This window comes from Pleurodeles waltl, chromosome 9 (genome assembly GCF_031143425.1).
Source record: "Pleurodeles waltl isolate 20211129_DDA chromosome 9, aPleWal1.hap1.20221129, whole genome shotgun sequence".
In the NCBI taxonomy this organism is placed as follows: Eukaryota; Metazoa; Chordata; class Amphibia; order Caudata; family Salamandridae; genus Pleurodeles; species Pleurodeles waltl.
In genome coordinates, this window is record NC_090448.1 from 675,556,798 (window position 1) to 675,571,158 (window position 14,361).

Consider the following 14,361-nt stretch of genomic DNA (forward strand, 5'->3'; position numbering starts at 1 on the left):
GCCAGTGCGAGCAGGTGACATCAGAGACCCCTCCTGATAGGTGCTTACCTGGTTAGGTGACCAATCCCCCTTTCAGGACTATTTAGGGTTTCTCCTCTGGGTGTTTCTTCAGATTTGGATTGCAAAACTCCAGCAGGAATCCTCTGTATTCTTCACTTCACCTTCTGCCAATGGAACAGCTGCTGACCGCTTCCTGAACTCTACAAAACTGCAATAAAGAAACAAAGACGACTTCAGCTCCTGGCAGCACCGGCAACAGTTTCCAGGTCGTGCAGCCTCTGAGGACTGCCTGTTTTCAGACTGCACCAGAAGAACCAAAGGAATCTCCCTTGGAGTGGTGGAGTCAGGCACCTCTCTGCAGCAACGACTGGTGGCTTGGGTCCTGTCTCCAGACGACAGGCGTGGCTCTAACAACGTGGGTAGTGGACTAAAGTGACTCCGACAGTCTCAATGTCCAGCTGTCCAACTTTGGTGGAGGTAAGAGCTTGCCTCCCCATGCAAGACAGTACCCCCGTGTACTGTGTGGCTTGCAGTTGCCAAGGTTTGTGTGTGACCTTCCAAGAAGTTCTTCGTGCACAGTACAGCTTAGGAACCAGCACTCTATCCTGTGATGCACATCTTCCGGAGTGGTTCTCCAGCGGCATGGGACCCCTTTGTGTTGTGCTGGAGGGGCCTCCATTTGCACCTTCTTCGTCCCCATGCTGTGGGACTCCTGTGCACGCTACCTAGTCTTCTGAGGATTCTCTGAGTTGCTGAGAGGCCCCTCTGTCTCCTCCTGCTGGGTAGAGGCCACCAGGTTCCTCCTGGTCCTGGGCAGCGCCATTTTCTGCTAACTGCAAGCTTTGCATGTGCCAAGGCTTTTTGGCAGAATCCAGCAACGCAAATCAGACTGCATTCATTTATCCATTGTGGTACATCGTCTGTACCAACCAGGAACCTGCATCTGTCTTCTTTGGTTCAATACTGACTTTGTCTTCTCACAGGTGGTTCTTCTTTTGCACCTTCATCCGGGTTAGCAGCGGCTCCTGTTCTTCCTGGACTCTCAGGTCCAGGAATCCATTGCTGGTGTCTTGCAGTCTCTTCTGGTTCTTGCATAATCTTCTATCATGACTTCTTGTGTGTTTCAGGAAACTTACTGTGATTTACTCCTGTTTTCCTGGGCTCTTGGGTGGGGTCTATTACTTACTGTTGGTGTTTTCTTACACTACCAGTGCCCCTCTACACACTACACTTGCCTAGGTGGGAAACTGACTTTCGCATTCCACTATTTTAGTATATGATTTGTGTTCCCCATAGGCCCATTGCAACCTATTGTGATTTTCACTATTTGCGCTGTTTTCTGTGTACTTACCTGTTTTTGGTTACTAGTGTATATATTGTGTATATTACTTACCTCCTAAGGGAGTATAGTCTCTAAGGTATTTTGGCATTGTGTCACTAAAATAAAGTACCTTTATTTTTGTAACACCGAGGCCCATATTTATACTTTTTTAGCACTGCATTTGCGCCACTTTTTGACACAAAAGCAGCACAAACTTACAAAATACAATTGTATTTTGTAAGTTTGCGCTGCTTTTGCATAAAAAAAATTAGCAAATGCGGTGCTAAAAAAGTATAAATATGGGCCTGAGTATTGTCGTTCATGTGTATGAGTACTTTGTAACTACAGTGGTATAGCAAGAGCTTTGCATGCCTCCTAGTTCAGCCTTGGCTGCTCTGCCTACAGCTAGCTCTAGACAGCCTGGCTTCTAGACACTGACTACATTTCACTAATAAGGGATAACTGGACCTGGTATAGGGTGTAAGTACCTTTGGTACTCATTACAAACCAGGCCAGCCACCTACATCAAGTAGCTAGCCAAGACATTGCATGGTAGAGAAGCTCTGCAAGACTTCTGCCTGCTAGACTTCCTGGTGGGTGAGGGGACATCACCTAGGGAATTCAGGGCCATCTGCCCTGGAGCCGAATCATCAACACCTGCCTGCTTGTCATGACCACTGTGCCCTGTAGGGAAGATAAGAGTGTTGGAGGGATAGAGGTCCCATGGGAAATCCTGTCAAGTGTTCTCCCTTAGCGAGGTGTGAGGAAACCGCTGCTGCATCCATGGGGTCGTTGTCCACATGCAGGAAAATGTCGGCAGGCCCCCTGTATGCTAGGATGGATTGCTGTAAAGTGAGATGTGAACACCTCTGAACCAAACAGGTCATTGCCCATGTGCAGTGAGAGTCTGGTGACCCCGAATGACAGGAGATGCTGCTTTGGAGAGATTGCTTTGCTGAGTAGAGCATAGCCCATGTTCAGTTTGTGAGCCAGTGACCTCAAATATCAGGAGAGGCTGCTGTTAAAGAATTTGCTGTGCTGATCAGGTGGGAGACTGTTGTAGGAAACTACCCTCTTTTTGCCATGGTTACCCCCATTTTCTGCCTGATGTTGGTGTTGCTGACTGTGTTCACTGGGATCCTGCTAATTAGGACCCAAGTGATGATGCTCTCTCTCCTCTAAATTTGTTTGTTACATACTGGTAACCTAGTATTTCACCCACAATTGGCATACTGGTGCCCCTTATAAGTCCCTAGTATATGGTACTGAGGTACCCAAGGCATTGGTGTTCCAGGGGATCCCTATGGGCTGCAGCATATATTTTGCCACCCACAGGGAGCACATGCAAAGTGTTCTATAGGATTGCCATTGCAGCCTGTATGAAAAGAGGTGCATGTACCCTTTCACTGTCATTTACACTGCATCAGGTCACTTATAAGTCACCCCTATAGCAGGCCTTCCAGACCTGAGGGCAGGGTGCAGAGTACCTGTGTGTGAGTGCACCCCTGCACTAGCAGAGGTGCCCCACGCCCTCCAGGACCCTTTTCCCAGACTTTGTGAGTGCAGGGACGCCATTTTACACGTGTGCTGGATATAGGTCACTACCTGGCCTGAGTTGCATGACAGGGAAAGGACATTAATACACCATATTTAAATAATATGGCATATTCCTGCATTTTTCCCAGCACTGGCGCACTATGCTCTGCTTAGCGCCAACGCAGGTACTATTGCTCCATGATGCAAGGGTGCTTGCATTATAAGTTCAAGTTCAAGCTTAAGTTTATTGACACGGTTAATTAAAACCATCGCAATTCCAAAATGCATAATAATATAAATACTTTGCCTACTCATTATATTATTAGAGACCCAAAATAAAAACATAAAAGCTTATTTGACTAAAACATGTCATGGTAAAGAGTTGTGCATAGCTAAAATGTTCTCCACTAATTCCAACCTTGGTCAAGGAACTTAACTTTTAGGACTTTCTAGCTCCCTTACGAACACTATAATAGTAGATGAGTGAAGCTGAATGAGAATTCTAAGTAGTACCTAAGGCTGTTTCCTGGCTGGAACTAAACTTTCGGAGCTTTACTAATCATAAAATGATGGCCCTTGCACACTCGGCTTCAACTGTATTCCCTAATTCTTTCTGAGCCTGTACCATGAATTTGGTCCCTTGACAAGAAAACAGGATTGAAAGTCCGCTAAGCCAGCTTATAATAGCCGGTCTGCATGAGCGTATGTTCAGTGTCTTAAAAATGGTTTTCAGATATAATGTCCTGTGGCCTAGCAAGGCCGGGCACACACAAAAAATATGTTCTAATGATTCTTGTCTGTACCCACTCAGTCGACAGGAATGTGTCTGATCCTGCTATCTCCATGAAGGGACCATATCCTTTGTTTCCATCAAACCAAAGCGGAAAAGCATGAACCGATGTTTCAGCGAAGGTTGCTGCTAGATATTCCTGTGCCCATAAAGTTTTGTATGATGTTATTATGGTCCAGGTGTGCTGTCTGCTTGCCAGTTTTTGTTTGTCAGAATTTAAAGATTTCTTCTTAGTGACAGCGTTTGCCTTCCGAAAAAACTCCTTTTTGTCCCGGTTCCGGTCCCAGGCTTCTAGCAAACCTAGTATTTTAATGCAGTTATTTAAGTGATGACCCCAGGTACTTTTATCATTGTGACGCTGTTGCTCCTCAATTTCCATCCAACATAGGTTGTTTAGAGTACCAGTCTCAGCTACACGCATCCTCCAGCATAGTTTGATGAAGGCGCATCTACTCTGAAATTCATAGTTTTTCAGACCCAATTCTAAACGGACCTGAGCTGGAGATGCTGATGGTGGTATCCGAAAAACTGTTTTGTAGGCCTTCGTCTGGACTTGATTGAAAAAAACTGCCTCCTTCCCCAGCATGATTTCGGCGCCATAAGTGATGGTGGGCATTAGCCGCGCTGCCATGACAGAAAGCAGATGAGTGTGTGAAGGACAGCTCAGTTTTTGTTTTAGAACTTGAAAACCATAGGTCAATGAGAGGGCTTTTGCTTGAGCGACAGCAAGCTGTGGCTTGAAAGTCAGGAGGCAGTCCATAGTGAATCCCAAGTACTTATATGTGGGTGCAACCTTCACCTGGGATCCGTTTATGAACCATGAAGCAGATTTAAACTTCCTGTCAACTAGGCGGACAACCTTAGTTTTACACAAATTCAATTCTAGGCCTTGCATTGTTATGTATGTATAAAATGCATCAATGCTGTGCTGTAGCCCAACAGGTGTTTGGCTGATTAAAACTATGTCATCTGCGTACTGTAGCCATGCAATTCCTTTCTTGGCCAATACTGGTGGATGGCTATTTACAGGAGCCTTGGCTAGGTCTGCAAGATATAAGTTGAACAGCGTGGGAGCCAATACACACCCTTGTATAAGTCATTTTGCTGTTAATGTTCTGTTGGTGAGGTGGATGCCCTCTCCAATTTTTACTTGCGCCCAAGTACCTGTGTACAAGTCCATCATTGCGCCAAGAAGGCTGCATGGTAAGCCCCACCCTTCCAGTTTCTTCCATAGGCAAGTTCTTGGTACGTAGTCAAACGCAGCCTTTAGATAAATAAAGCATGCAAGTAGCCTTTTTTTCTTAAGCCTGGCTTTGTTTCCCAACAGAGCCAGGGTTGCCAGGTTGGTGGAAGCACCCATACCAGCTCTGAAACCTGTCTGGCATTGTGGAATTAGTTGTCTGTCATGAATCCACTCTGCTATTTGTTGCAGTAGGCAGGATGCGTAGGGTTTTGCTTCCACGTCTATCAATGCTATTAGCCTGTAGTTTGAAGGATTTGCGGGGTTACCTGCTTTGAATATAGGGTGAATAATGCTGCCTTTCCATGCATCTGGGAGCCCCTTAGTGCCTTGGAGATCATTAAAAAGCAGTGCCAAATAATACGCCCAGAATGATGGGTCTCCTCTAAACAAGGCGTACGGAATACCGTTCTGACCAGCCGCCCCTTCCATTTTTAGTTTCTTGATGAGGCTTATCAACATTTCTATGTCAATGGTCATTAGTGTGTGCTTTCCTTCGTTTCGGTTTAGAGAAGTCTGTTTGCGTTGTCACTCTGAAGCCAAAATTAATCTTGCATAAGTCTATCTATCTGTGAGGCCTCCTCCTTCACATGGTGCTCTGGGAGTGAAAACATTGTCTGTACGTGGGCTTCCCATGTAGCTGCATCGATACCTGCATTCGTGTGTCGATTTTTTCCCTTAGTTAGTCCGTTTATTAGTTCCCAGAACTTTTTGTTATTTTTCTGTTTGTTGGACATAAGCAGCTTGGTCCATAGATCCTCGTGATAACTCTGTTTTGCCATCCAGCAGTTTTTCTTATATTTGGCTCTTAATTCGGAAAGCCTTGTGTCACCAGATTTCGTCTCCCCGTGTACGTTCTTTAGGACTTTTTTTGATTCTTTAGAGATTTGATTTTACTGATTGCGCAATGTCCTGTTGAACCATGGCCTTTCTCCTTTGCAACTCTTGACTTTGTTTTTGACTCTATCACCGAAATTGGGAGACGTTTTTTGATAGAAAATGTATTTATTAGAGAATCGCACAAGTACGTCCAAGCAATCACTCGTGGTCTTCTAGTTCCTACACTCTTAGTGATTCTTTGAGCTCTTTAGTTGTGCCTGCACTACGGCACACTTCTTCCATTACTTTTTCGAGGCCCGGCCCCATCCATTTCAGTTTTTCTGTATCATAAGTCACTGGGGCTGAAATTATGATATTGGCGGTGGGGAGCCGATTCCATTCATTCCGGATCTTAATAAGTTGTGGAAAGTGATCGCTCTCTGTGCGTTGTTGGATCCTATATGCTGAGACCAGTGGCAATGCGGTTTCGTTTATTAATATAAAGTCGATGTTGGATTTTTTTGTGCCACTTGAAAAGGTTGCTTGTGCGGATGAGGCGTCCTCAGGGAGAGGAGTCAGGTAGCGCAAACCCAGGGTTTCAAACTTTATGCATGTTCTGTTAGGGTATTTTGTGCTGCCTTTTCTCAAATTGAGGTTGAAATCACCAGACAAAATGAGGATTGCGCCCTTGTTTTGTTTCTGCAGCATTTTAAGAATACTGGTCAATGTTTCAATGTTTCCACTGTTTTGAGCTGTGTTAGGGTGTACGTATACGTTGATCAATAGTAAAGTTCTGTTGTTGCCTGATGGCGCCCGATGTTCCAATTTTATTGGTAGCAGCCAGTCAATTCCCAGGTCGATCAGTTTGATCAGCCAGTTGATTTTTATGGAGCAATACGTTGTGAGGCCCCCCCTTGGGGTGTCCATGTTTTTGAGGTTATTTTGCAGAGACGTCTATCCCAGAATAACCCGAAATGTGTATCGGCTCCATGCACCATGTTTCCTGCAACATGACAATTTCAAACTGCTGAAGGAAACTAACAGCCGCCCTGTCGGTAACCAGATTTTTTAAACGTGAGTGTTCCAGGAGCAGGTGTGGATATATTCTGGGTTTTCGTCAGGACCATTTGTGATTGTTGTCATTTAAATTTTACCTTCCAGCCTGTTTGACTGTTGAGGGAGTACCAATGAAGATCTGTTGGTGCATGCCAGGATGGAGCGTGCTTTGGTGCTTTACAATTGTTATGTGGTCCCAACTGCTTGGGAAGGTTGCTACTCCCACGGCCCCTTTTAGGATTGAGCTGCCCTTCTTTTGTTGTGGTACCAGAAGGTTAGGGTATCTGGGCGGTTCAAGTTTTTGCAGGACGATACCCCATGCGCTAAACGTATCTTGATGTGCTAGAATTTGAACAATAATGGCAGACGTGGCCCAGGATGTCAACGTTGCCTCTTTATCTTTGTTGTTTGGATGTGGAGTGAACTCCACAGTCATCAATTCTGTTGTTGAAATGTGAGCCAGGGGCAAAATCCCATTTGTTAACTTCAGTATGGTGCCTCTATTTAGAATGTCAAAAGCCCCTTTCGAATTATACAAGGAATGAAAAGTAATTTATTTTCCTCTGAGGCCGTATTGTCCTGCGTTATCTGGTGTCCTAGGGTTCTTTTTTGTGCCGCACTGATTGTGCAATCATCTGACCAAGGATGGTAACCATGATCTAGAATCTGTTTATTGTTTCCTGCAGGTTGATTTGTTACGGTCATGTTGTGTGCGGAGCTTATGCATTGAGAGTTATGTTCCTAGGGTTTGCCAGTTTCCTGCCTATCAGTAAACCGCTGAGTTCTCTGTTCTGGGCACTGCCTGATGATTGATCTATTTCCCTGGAATTCTCTTAAGGCCATCTCTCTGTGCAAAAGGCTGCTGCCCTGCTTGTTGCTAGAGCGGGGGTATTCGGAGACTGTTGTTGTGATGTTGATTGATTGACTAAAGCACTTGGTTTGCCCGTGGAATTGTCCTCGCTGGCTGGCTGTTCTGCCTTGATCTGTCTAGATTTGCAGATCTTGTTTCTGTTTTCAGTGCTTTCTGGTTCCTTGGACTGCATGCCATTCGATTTAGCAAACGATTTCCATATACAGCTTTGCTGGACCCCCTTTGTTTTTTTCCGTGCCTTCCTTTTTAGTTTCTTTTCCCGTTTCGTGAGGGATGATTCCTCCACTATTGAATTGTTGGGAATTGAGTCCTTCGATCCACCCGTGGGGTGCTCCCAATTCTTGTGTACTAAGGTATGATCTGCCCTCTGTGTTGCTCTGAGACAATCCCCGCCTAGATAAGTGAATATCCTTGATATTATTGCTTTCCTCATGGGATTTCTTTGCATTTTGTGGGTTATCCTTCTTCGTTAGGTTTTTGGGGATCTTCTCGCCACTACTACTAAGATGCTCTTCAGTTCTAAGGGTCTGGATTTTTACCTCTTTCAAGATGTCGTTTAGGATATCCAGGGATCTTTGTGAGTTATCGCCTGTGATGGAGCACTGACATGTCACCTGCTGAGTGTATGAGTGGGTTTGAGCCCTCTTTATCATATCGTTCAAGGATTGTAGTTTCTTGTCGATGTTCACAATGTGGATGGCCAGAATGTTAAGTAAATCTACCTGAGTGTCTTGCTTATCTGCTTGAAATTGGATGGCTGCTGATATCACGTCCATGGTTGCTAGCAAGGCCTTGCACGAGTCTTCAGATTTTGATGGCTCTACATTTACTTTAGCCCCTGTTGTATGGTCTAGTGAATTTTCAAGTTCCTCTAGTTGCTCTGGTTGCTCCATTGCCATGACTGCTGAGGATACATGCGTGTCGAATGTTGTTGTAATTGTTATATTACAAGATGAGAGATCTTTTCGTGGTGAGCTTGTACTACAGGTAGATCTTGTTTTTGTTTTGTTGTTTGCAATCTGAGTGCCCTGAGGTGTATGTGAGCCAGTATCTGAAAGGTCTATCAGCGGAAATTCCTCAATTATGATACAGTCTATGTCATTCTCTACTTGCAAGGGTTGTTTGTTGTTTAGAAAAAGGAGTGCAGCACAGACTCTCACCCCAGTTGTTCCAGTTACTGAGGTTTAAAGTGGAAAAAGTATCATCTAGGTAACATCTGTGAATTTCTGCGCTGATCGTTAAGCAGGTTTTATTTGGTTGGGGAATTGGTATGTTGATTTTTCCCAGGGCCGCACAGGTCCTTTCAATGTCCTGCACAGTCTTCACGTCAGCTGCACATGTTGTCTCGGAATCGTCGGCAGGAGCAATACCCATTCAACGCTGGCGTGCAGCCAAGTGGTTTAGGTGATTTCTGCGATTCTGCTTCTGGCCGCAGTTTGTGGATTTCTTCTCTGGCGCAGGTTGCCCTTCGTGTCCCCCGCAGACGGATGCAGTGGAACCAGCGGGGGTCCGGGGTCCAGCTCCTCTGTGATCCTGTCCCGCGATCGGTCTCCGGGCGCTGGAAGAACGGGCTGGCTCGGCGGTCCGCTCTCGGAGCACAGTTCACACAAGGCACCGAGCAGCACTGCCAACTCTCGCGGTGAGAGGAAGCTGCACGCCTCGGGAATGAAAGAAGCCCAAAACAAGCACAGCCTTTAAGGACAAAAAAAAAAAAAAAAAAAAAAAAAACCAGGCCCCTGGCCCCTGGTGGGGGCGGGTTCTGTCTCGCGGGGCAGGGGTTAATGCGATCAGCTCCTCACCATGAAAGAAAGGGGAGTACAACGGGTCTGCGTGGAGCCGGTTGTGTGGGGCCCCGATGTGAGAAATGTGACTGTGGGGAGCAGAGCCTGGCTCACGGCCCCGCTCCTGCCCGGCGCTCCCTGGTTCTTTGTGTGTGGTTCCAGTGAGTCTGGGAGCCCGCAGTGCTTAGCGGTTGCAGCCATGGGTCTCCTAACCGGGGTGCAGCCGCTGCTGCGGGTGTTGTGCTCGGTGTGCGCGGCTTGGCTTTGCTGGAGGCTTTGCCAGGAGACCGGAAGACAGTGCTTGCATTCTAAGCACCATTGTTGTATGCACGAAGGGGCACCTTCCTGCACAAAAATAACCCACTGAGGCATTTCCTTCTCTCTATGTGTGCTACAGAATGCATCACACATAGAAAGAGGAAACAAAAAGGAGAATTAAACATATTTCTCCTAGTTACCTCTCACCTGGGGAGGCGTAGCAGTTTTGGTGCATTTACAGGTCTGACACTTATGGTAAATTTGGGAATGCATCAAAATCCATGGGTGTTGCATGGGAACAACCATGCATCACTCATGGAATGCCTCCTTGAGGCAGAGTAATGCAATGCAGCAATTAGTGCTGTGATGTGCTGCGTTACTCTGGATTTAACAAGCCACTCAGGTCCACGCAAGATGGCCTTGCGTGGCTTGATAAATCGCACTTAAGGATTGTGTTGTGCTTGCACCACAATGTGTGGTGCAAAAGCGGTGCAACCCATACATAAATTTGTCCCTTAGTCTCCAACTACTGGGAGAACTTGTCAGTCTTGCAGCCCCAAGCCTCTCTGGACATCAATTCTCTCTCCAACTAGGTTTCCTGGAGGGTTTAGTCCTCATTAAATATCTGGGTTCTCTTTTAGTCAGAAGCATTTCTACTTTTTGTGGCCCATGAAACAGGCAAAGGCCAACCATTTTACCCTTTAAGAGCAGTTCTAGTACAGGAATAGCAACACAGTTCAATGGTCCTTGAGTCCTTGTGTGAGTTCTTTTCTTCTGTCACGAGTCAGAAGTCAAGATTCTTCCTCCTGCAGGGCCTTCTTCTTCTGCCATGACAGACAGTGCGCATTCTGAGTGTGCTGACAGGGGAGCCCCTGCACGGCCCACAACATGCGCATGGGCGGTGCAGGGCCCCTGACTGTGGCCCCATCTCTGCCTTTCCGCCAGCCTTTTCACGGTTGTGATACTACATGGAAAGGCCGCTGGCAGTAAGGAAACTTGTGATCAAAACAGCGATGCCAATGACCAAATGTAACAAAGAGAGAAGGATGAAAGACCAGTCAATAGGGCATAAACTACAGTATTTTAATAGACAATATTTTGGCCTCGATAGTTTAGCAGGTCAATATTAACACCTGAAATCACATGCCAAGATAATGGCCAAAAATAAAACAACATTTTGAGGTACATCTCCCAGTTGCTGGCAAGTGGCCTCATTAGAGTCTGAAGGACAAGGGGCAGATCCCAGGAGGAAACTCCTGGCTTGACCGTAGGTCTAACCAAGCCAAATCAAGTTGGAAGAAAATCCAGCAATGATGTCTGTATCACCCCTACATCCTTAAAGAAACTGTATAGCAGTTAACTGAACCCTGGAAGGAAAAGGATCCAAGCCTAACTCTAAGCCATCCCTGAGGAAATGCATGATCTGTAAGTATTGATAGGGGTGAACGATGGTAAAAGGGAAAAACAAGAGCAGAAAGAATGCCAATGTCTGGAATTGGTATTCAAGATGAATGAATGTTTCAACCTTTTTAGACACCCTCATAAGAATTAGGTGTTCAGCCTCTATGCCATCAGGACATACCTGATTTTCTGCAGCACCGTGAAAAAGATGGAACATGGTGGGACAGCATAGTTAACCCCTAATGCAAATGATAGTAGAGAACATCTGTCCTGACCTCTGTAGTAGAACGTCAGATGCAATTCTTTCAAACTCGATGCAAGGAGTTGGAACCAAGGATGGCTCATCCTTTTCTCACTTTCTGTGAAGATATCCAAAAAAAAACAGAAAAAGACCGCTTAGACGGAAGCACACTGTAGAGTATCTGCTTAAAGATTATCTGGCCGAAATCAACCAGTGGTGCAAATCTCCTTACAATTTCCCGCCCTGGGTTACTCCAGCTAGAAAGACTGTAGCGATGAAGTGTTAATTAATCAATTGTCTAAATAACTAGACACTAGAACACCCCAGGAATGTAGAAGACCCATCAAAATAGGGAGAAGCTTCCAGAACACCCTTGGAGTTGACGTCAAGCTAAAGGGCAGGCCTCAGATCTGAATCTGACAGTAAAGTGGGTTAAAGGCCACAAAGACGTAAAAGGTCAGTTAAGGTCTTCTTCTGCTCTGTGGGTCGCAGCTAGAGAAACGAGTCTATTTCTTTTTGGTAGCAAGCAGTCCTATAAATGGGCCATGTTGGTTCGAGCACGTATGAGAAATCTGGAAGAGCTAAAAGGCATATCATGATGCCTCTTTGCTCACTAGTAATTCAGACTTGAAGAGATCAAACAGTTTACATAGTTCTGTTCTTTTTGATCTGTGTAAGTGGCAATAGCAACCTCTTACTTAAGGAAGGTCTTTGATAAACATGTAGACATGTGGGAGAAAGACTAGGCTATTGATGGGAGGTGAATGTACAACTAATATGCAATGAATCTGAAAATGTGACTGGCATTTCATTCTTTAGTGACTTTAATACTGGTGAGTAGAGCAAGTTTACTCTTTGGGAGAGATCGTTTGACACCATTACACTAGACAGCGGGAATGGACATCAGCCTGCAGAAACCCTTAATTGTTCCCAAAGGACTACATTATTGATTTGCGGTTTCAGGCAAAACAACTGCATTTCATACACTTCGTGCACCTCTGCTCCTCTGGTCAAAGGGTGGTGTTTAGAGGTAATTTTTAGATTTCCATTTTCAGGTCAGGCCAGTTCTTGGCGCTCTTGGATCCACCACTGCTCTCAAAAATGCTGACGGACCCCTGAAGCAGGAGGCAAACACATTGTTCCCCCATGTATCTCGCCGGGTACAATGCCTTTTTATCAGGTCTGGATTCTAACGGCATAGGATATGGTTGTCCCCGAGGTTAAGAGGTCTTCATATCATTTGGCCATTCAACCAATAATCTTCATGATCCAATCAAAACAGAAAGTTAGGAGATTGCTTTAACTGAAGATACCAACCTAACTTTTGATCAAATCTCTTGATTCCCCCACATCACAGTGCATAAAGCCATCCTTGTTTATTTCTTTCTTCATTTTTATCACCTATTCCCCTTTCGTGGGGGTCGACTGTGTTCCCCACCATTGCAGAAATGACGACCTAGCCACTGCCATTGCAGCATTTAACAGTTTTATTAATCTGGGAGCTAATCAAATAGCAGGATTGTATCCCAATACTACCCACCAGATACTGTCTGCTTGGCTCTCTCCAAGTACTTGAATATTTCTTCCCAAAATGTTTGAATAGGGGCTCACACACCTACAACACGTCCAATTTGCGACAACCCCCACATTGCATCGAAAACAATTCCCAGTCCAGTTGGAGATAACTTGGGTAAAATTGCGGAGTTCTACGAAGAAGCGATTTGGCTCCCCTCAAAACATTACAACTCAGCATATTAATTTCGTCCTACATCTTTTTCGTTAACTCTAACCCCTCATGTTTCCCATTTTTTAAATTGCTTTCAGACAAAGGTCCAGGCTCTTCAGAGATGCAAGCAGGCTTTTCCATTCTCCCGCTCGCTTATAGTTGAGGACTTCCGCCAGTTCTATTACCACTTTTTGATTATCCCTACCCTGCCCACAATCTATGTTGCTGGATATGTTGATCTTTGCTCTAAAGGAGCCAAGGAGCAGGAAATCACAGTGTAATAATTCACCAATTTCCGACAAATTCTTCCACCTTTCCCCAGACAAAAAGTCTGCTATCTTCCTAAATCTAACTCTCTCCCATTTTTTCACTAGATCGGGATCCAGCCTAGTGCCAGAATCCCCAACCAATTCGGACAAAGCAGTAGCAGCATTGATATAAGAAATTGCATATGTCCTATGGCGATCCGTCCTCTTCCTGAAAAACTACCTTAGGCTTTTATACCAAACCTTTTTTGGTGATTTTATTAATTTTAACACATCACGTGTACTGTGCTCCTTAAGAGTCAACTCCATGAAATCATTCTTAAAAGTGACACCAAATTTCAGTTTTGCATAATATCTGGACATCTACTGTGCAAAATAATAATCTTTGCCATTAGGAAGTGTCAAGTCGCCCTTCTCCAATTCCTCATATAAAGTGCTTAGTGCTAATCTGGCAATTTTATTTTGTCACATACATGGTATGAACAAGACTCCACATTCATAAACAAGGAAGTGGTTAAAACATGTGGAATGGCTGAGAACGAAAAATTGAATAATGGCATATTCGACATTTTGATCAGAGCGACCCTCCCTAAAATAGTTAATGGATACAATTTCCACCATGCAAACATAGCTGTACTTTAAAAAGCAAAGGGGCAAAATTAAGATAATATAAATCCTCATTCTTGGGAGAATATCAAATCCCCAGATATCTTTTCGGTGGATCACTTACACAGGACTCTATTTCAGGGAGTAATCTATCCGAGTTACACACACATATAATAATTTCAGATTTTTTTATTTTATAGCCCCCCATCTGCTCAAATTGCGAAAAGGTCTCGAAAGTTTTTTCCTGTAAGCTTTTGTTTCTGTCAAAAATCAACATGATATAATCGGCGTATATTTTAATCTTCCCCATCTGCGCAATGGAAGGTCGAATATTAGTATTCTGCCTAATTGTGATCGCCAATGGCTCAATAAAGAAATCACACAAAATCTGCGACAGAGGGCACCCCTACCAGGTCCCTTGACAAACTCGGAATTTACCGACCTCTGTG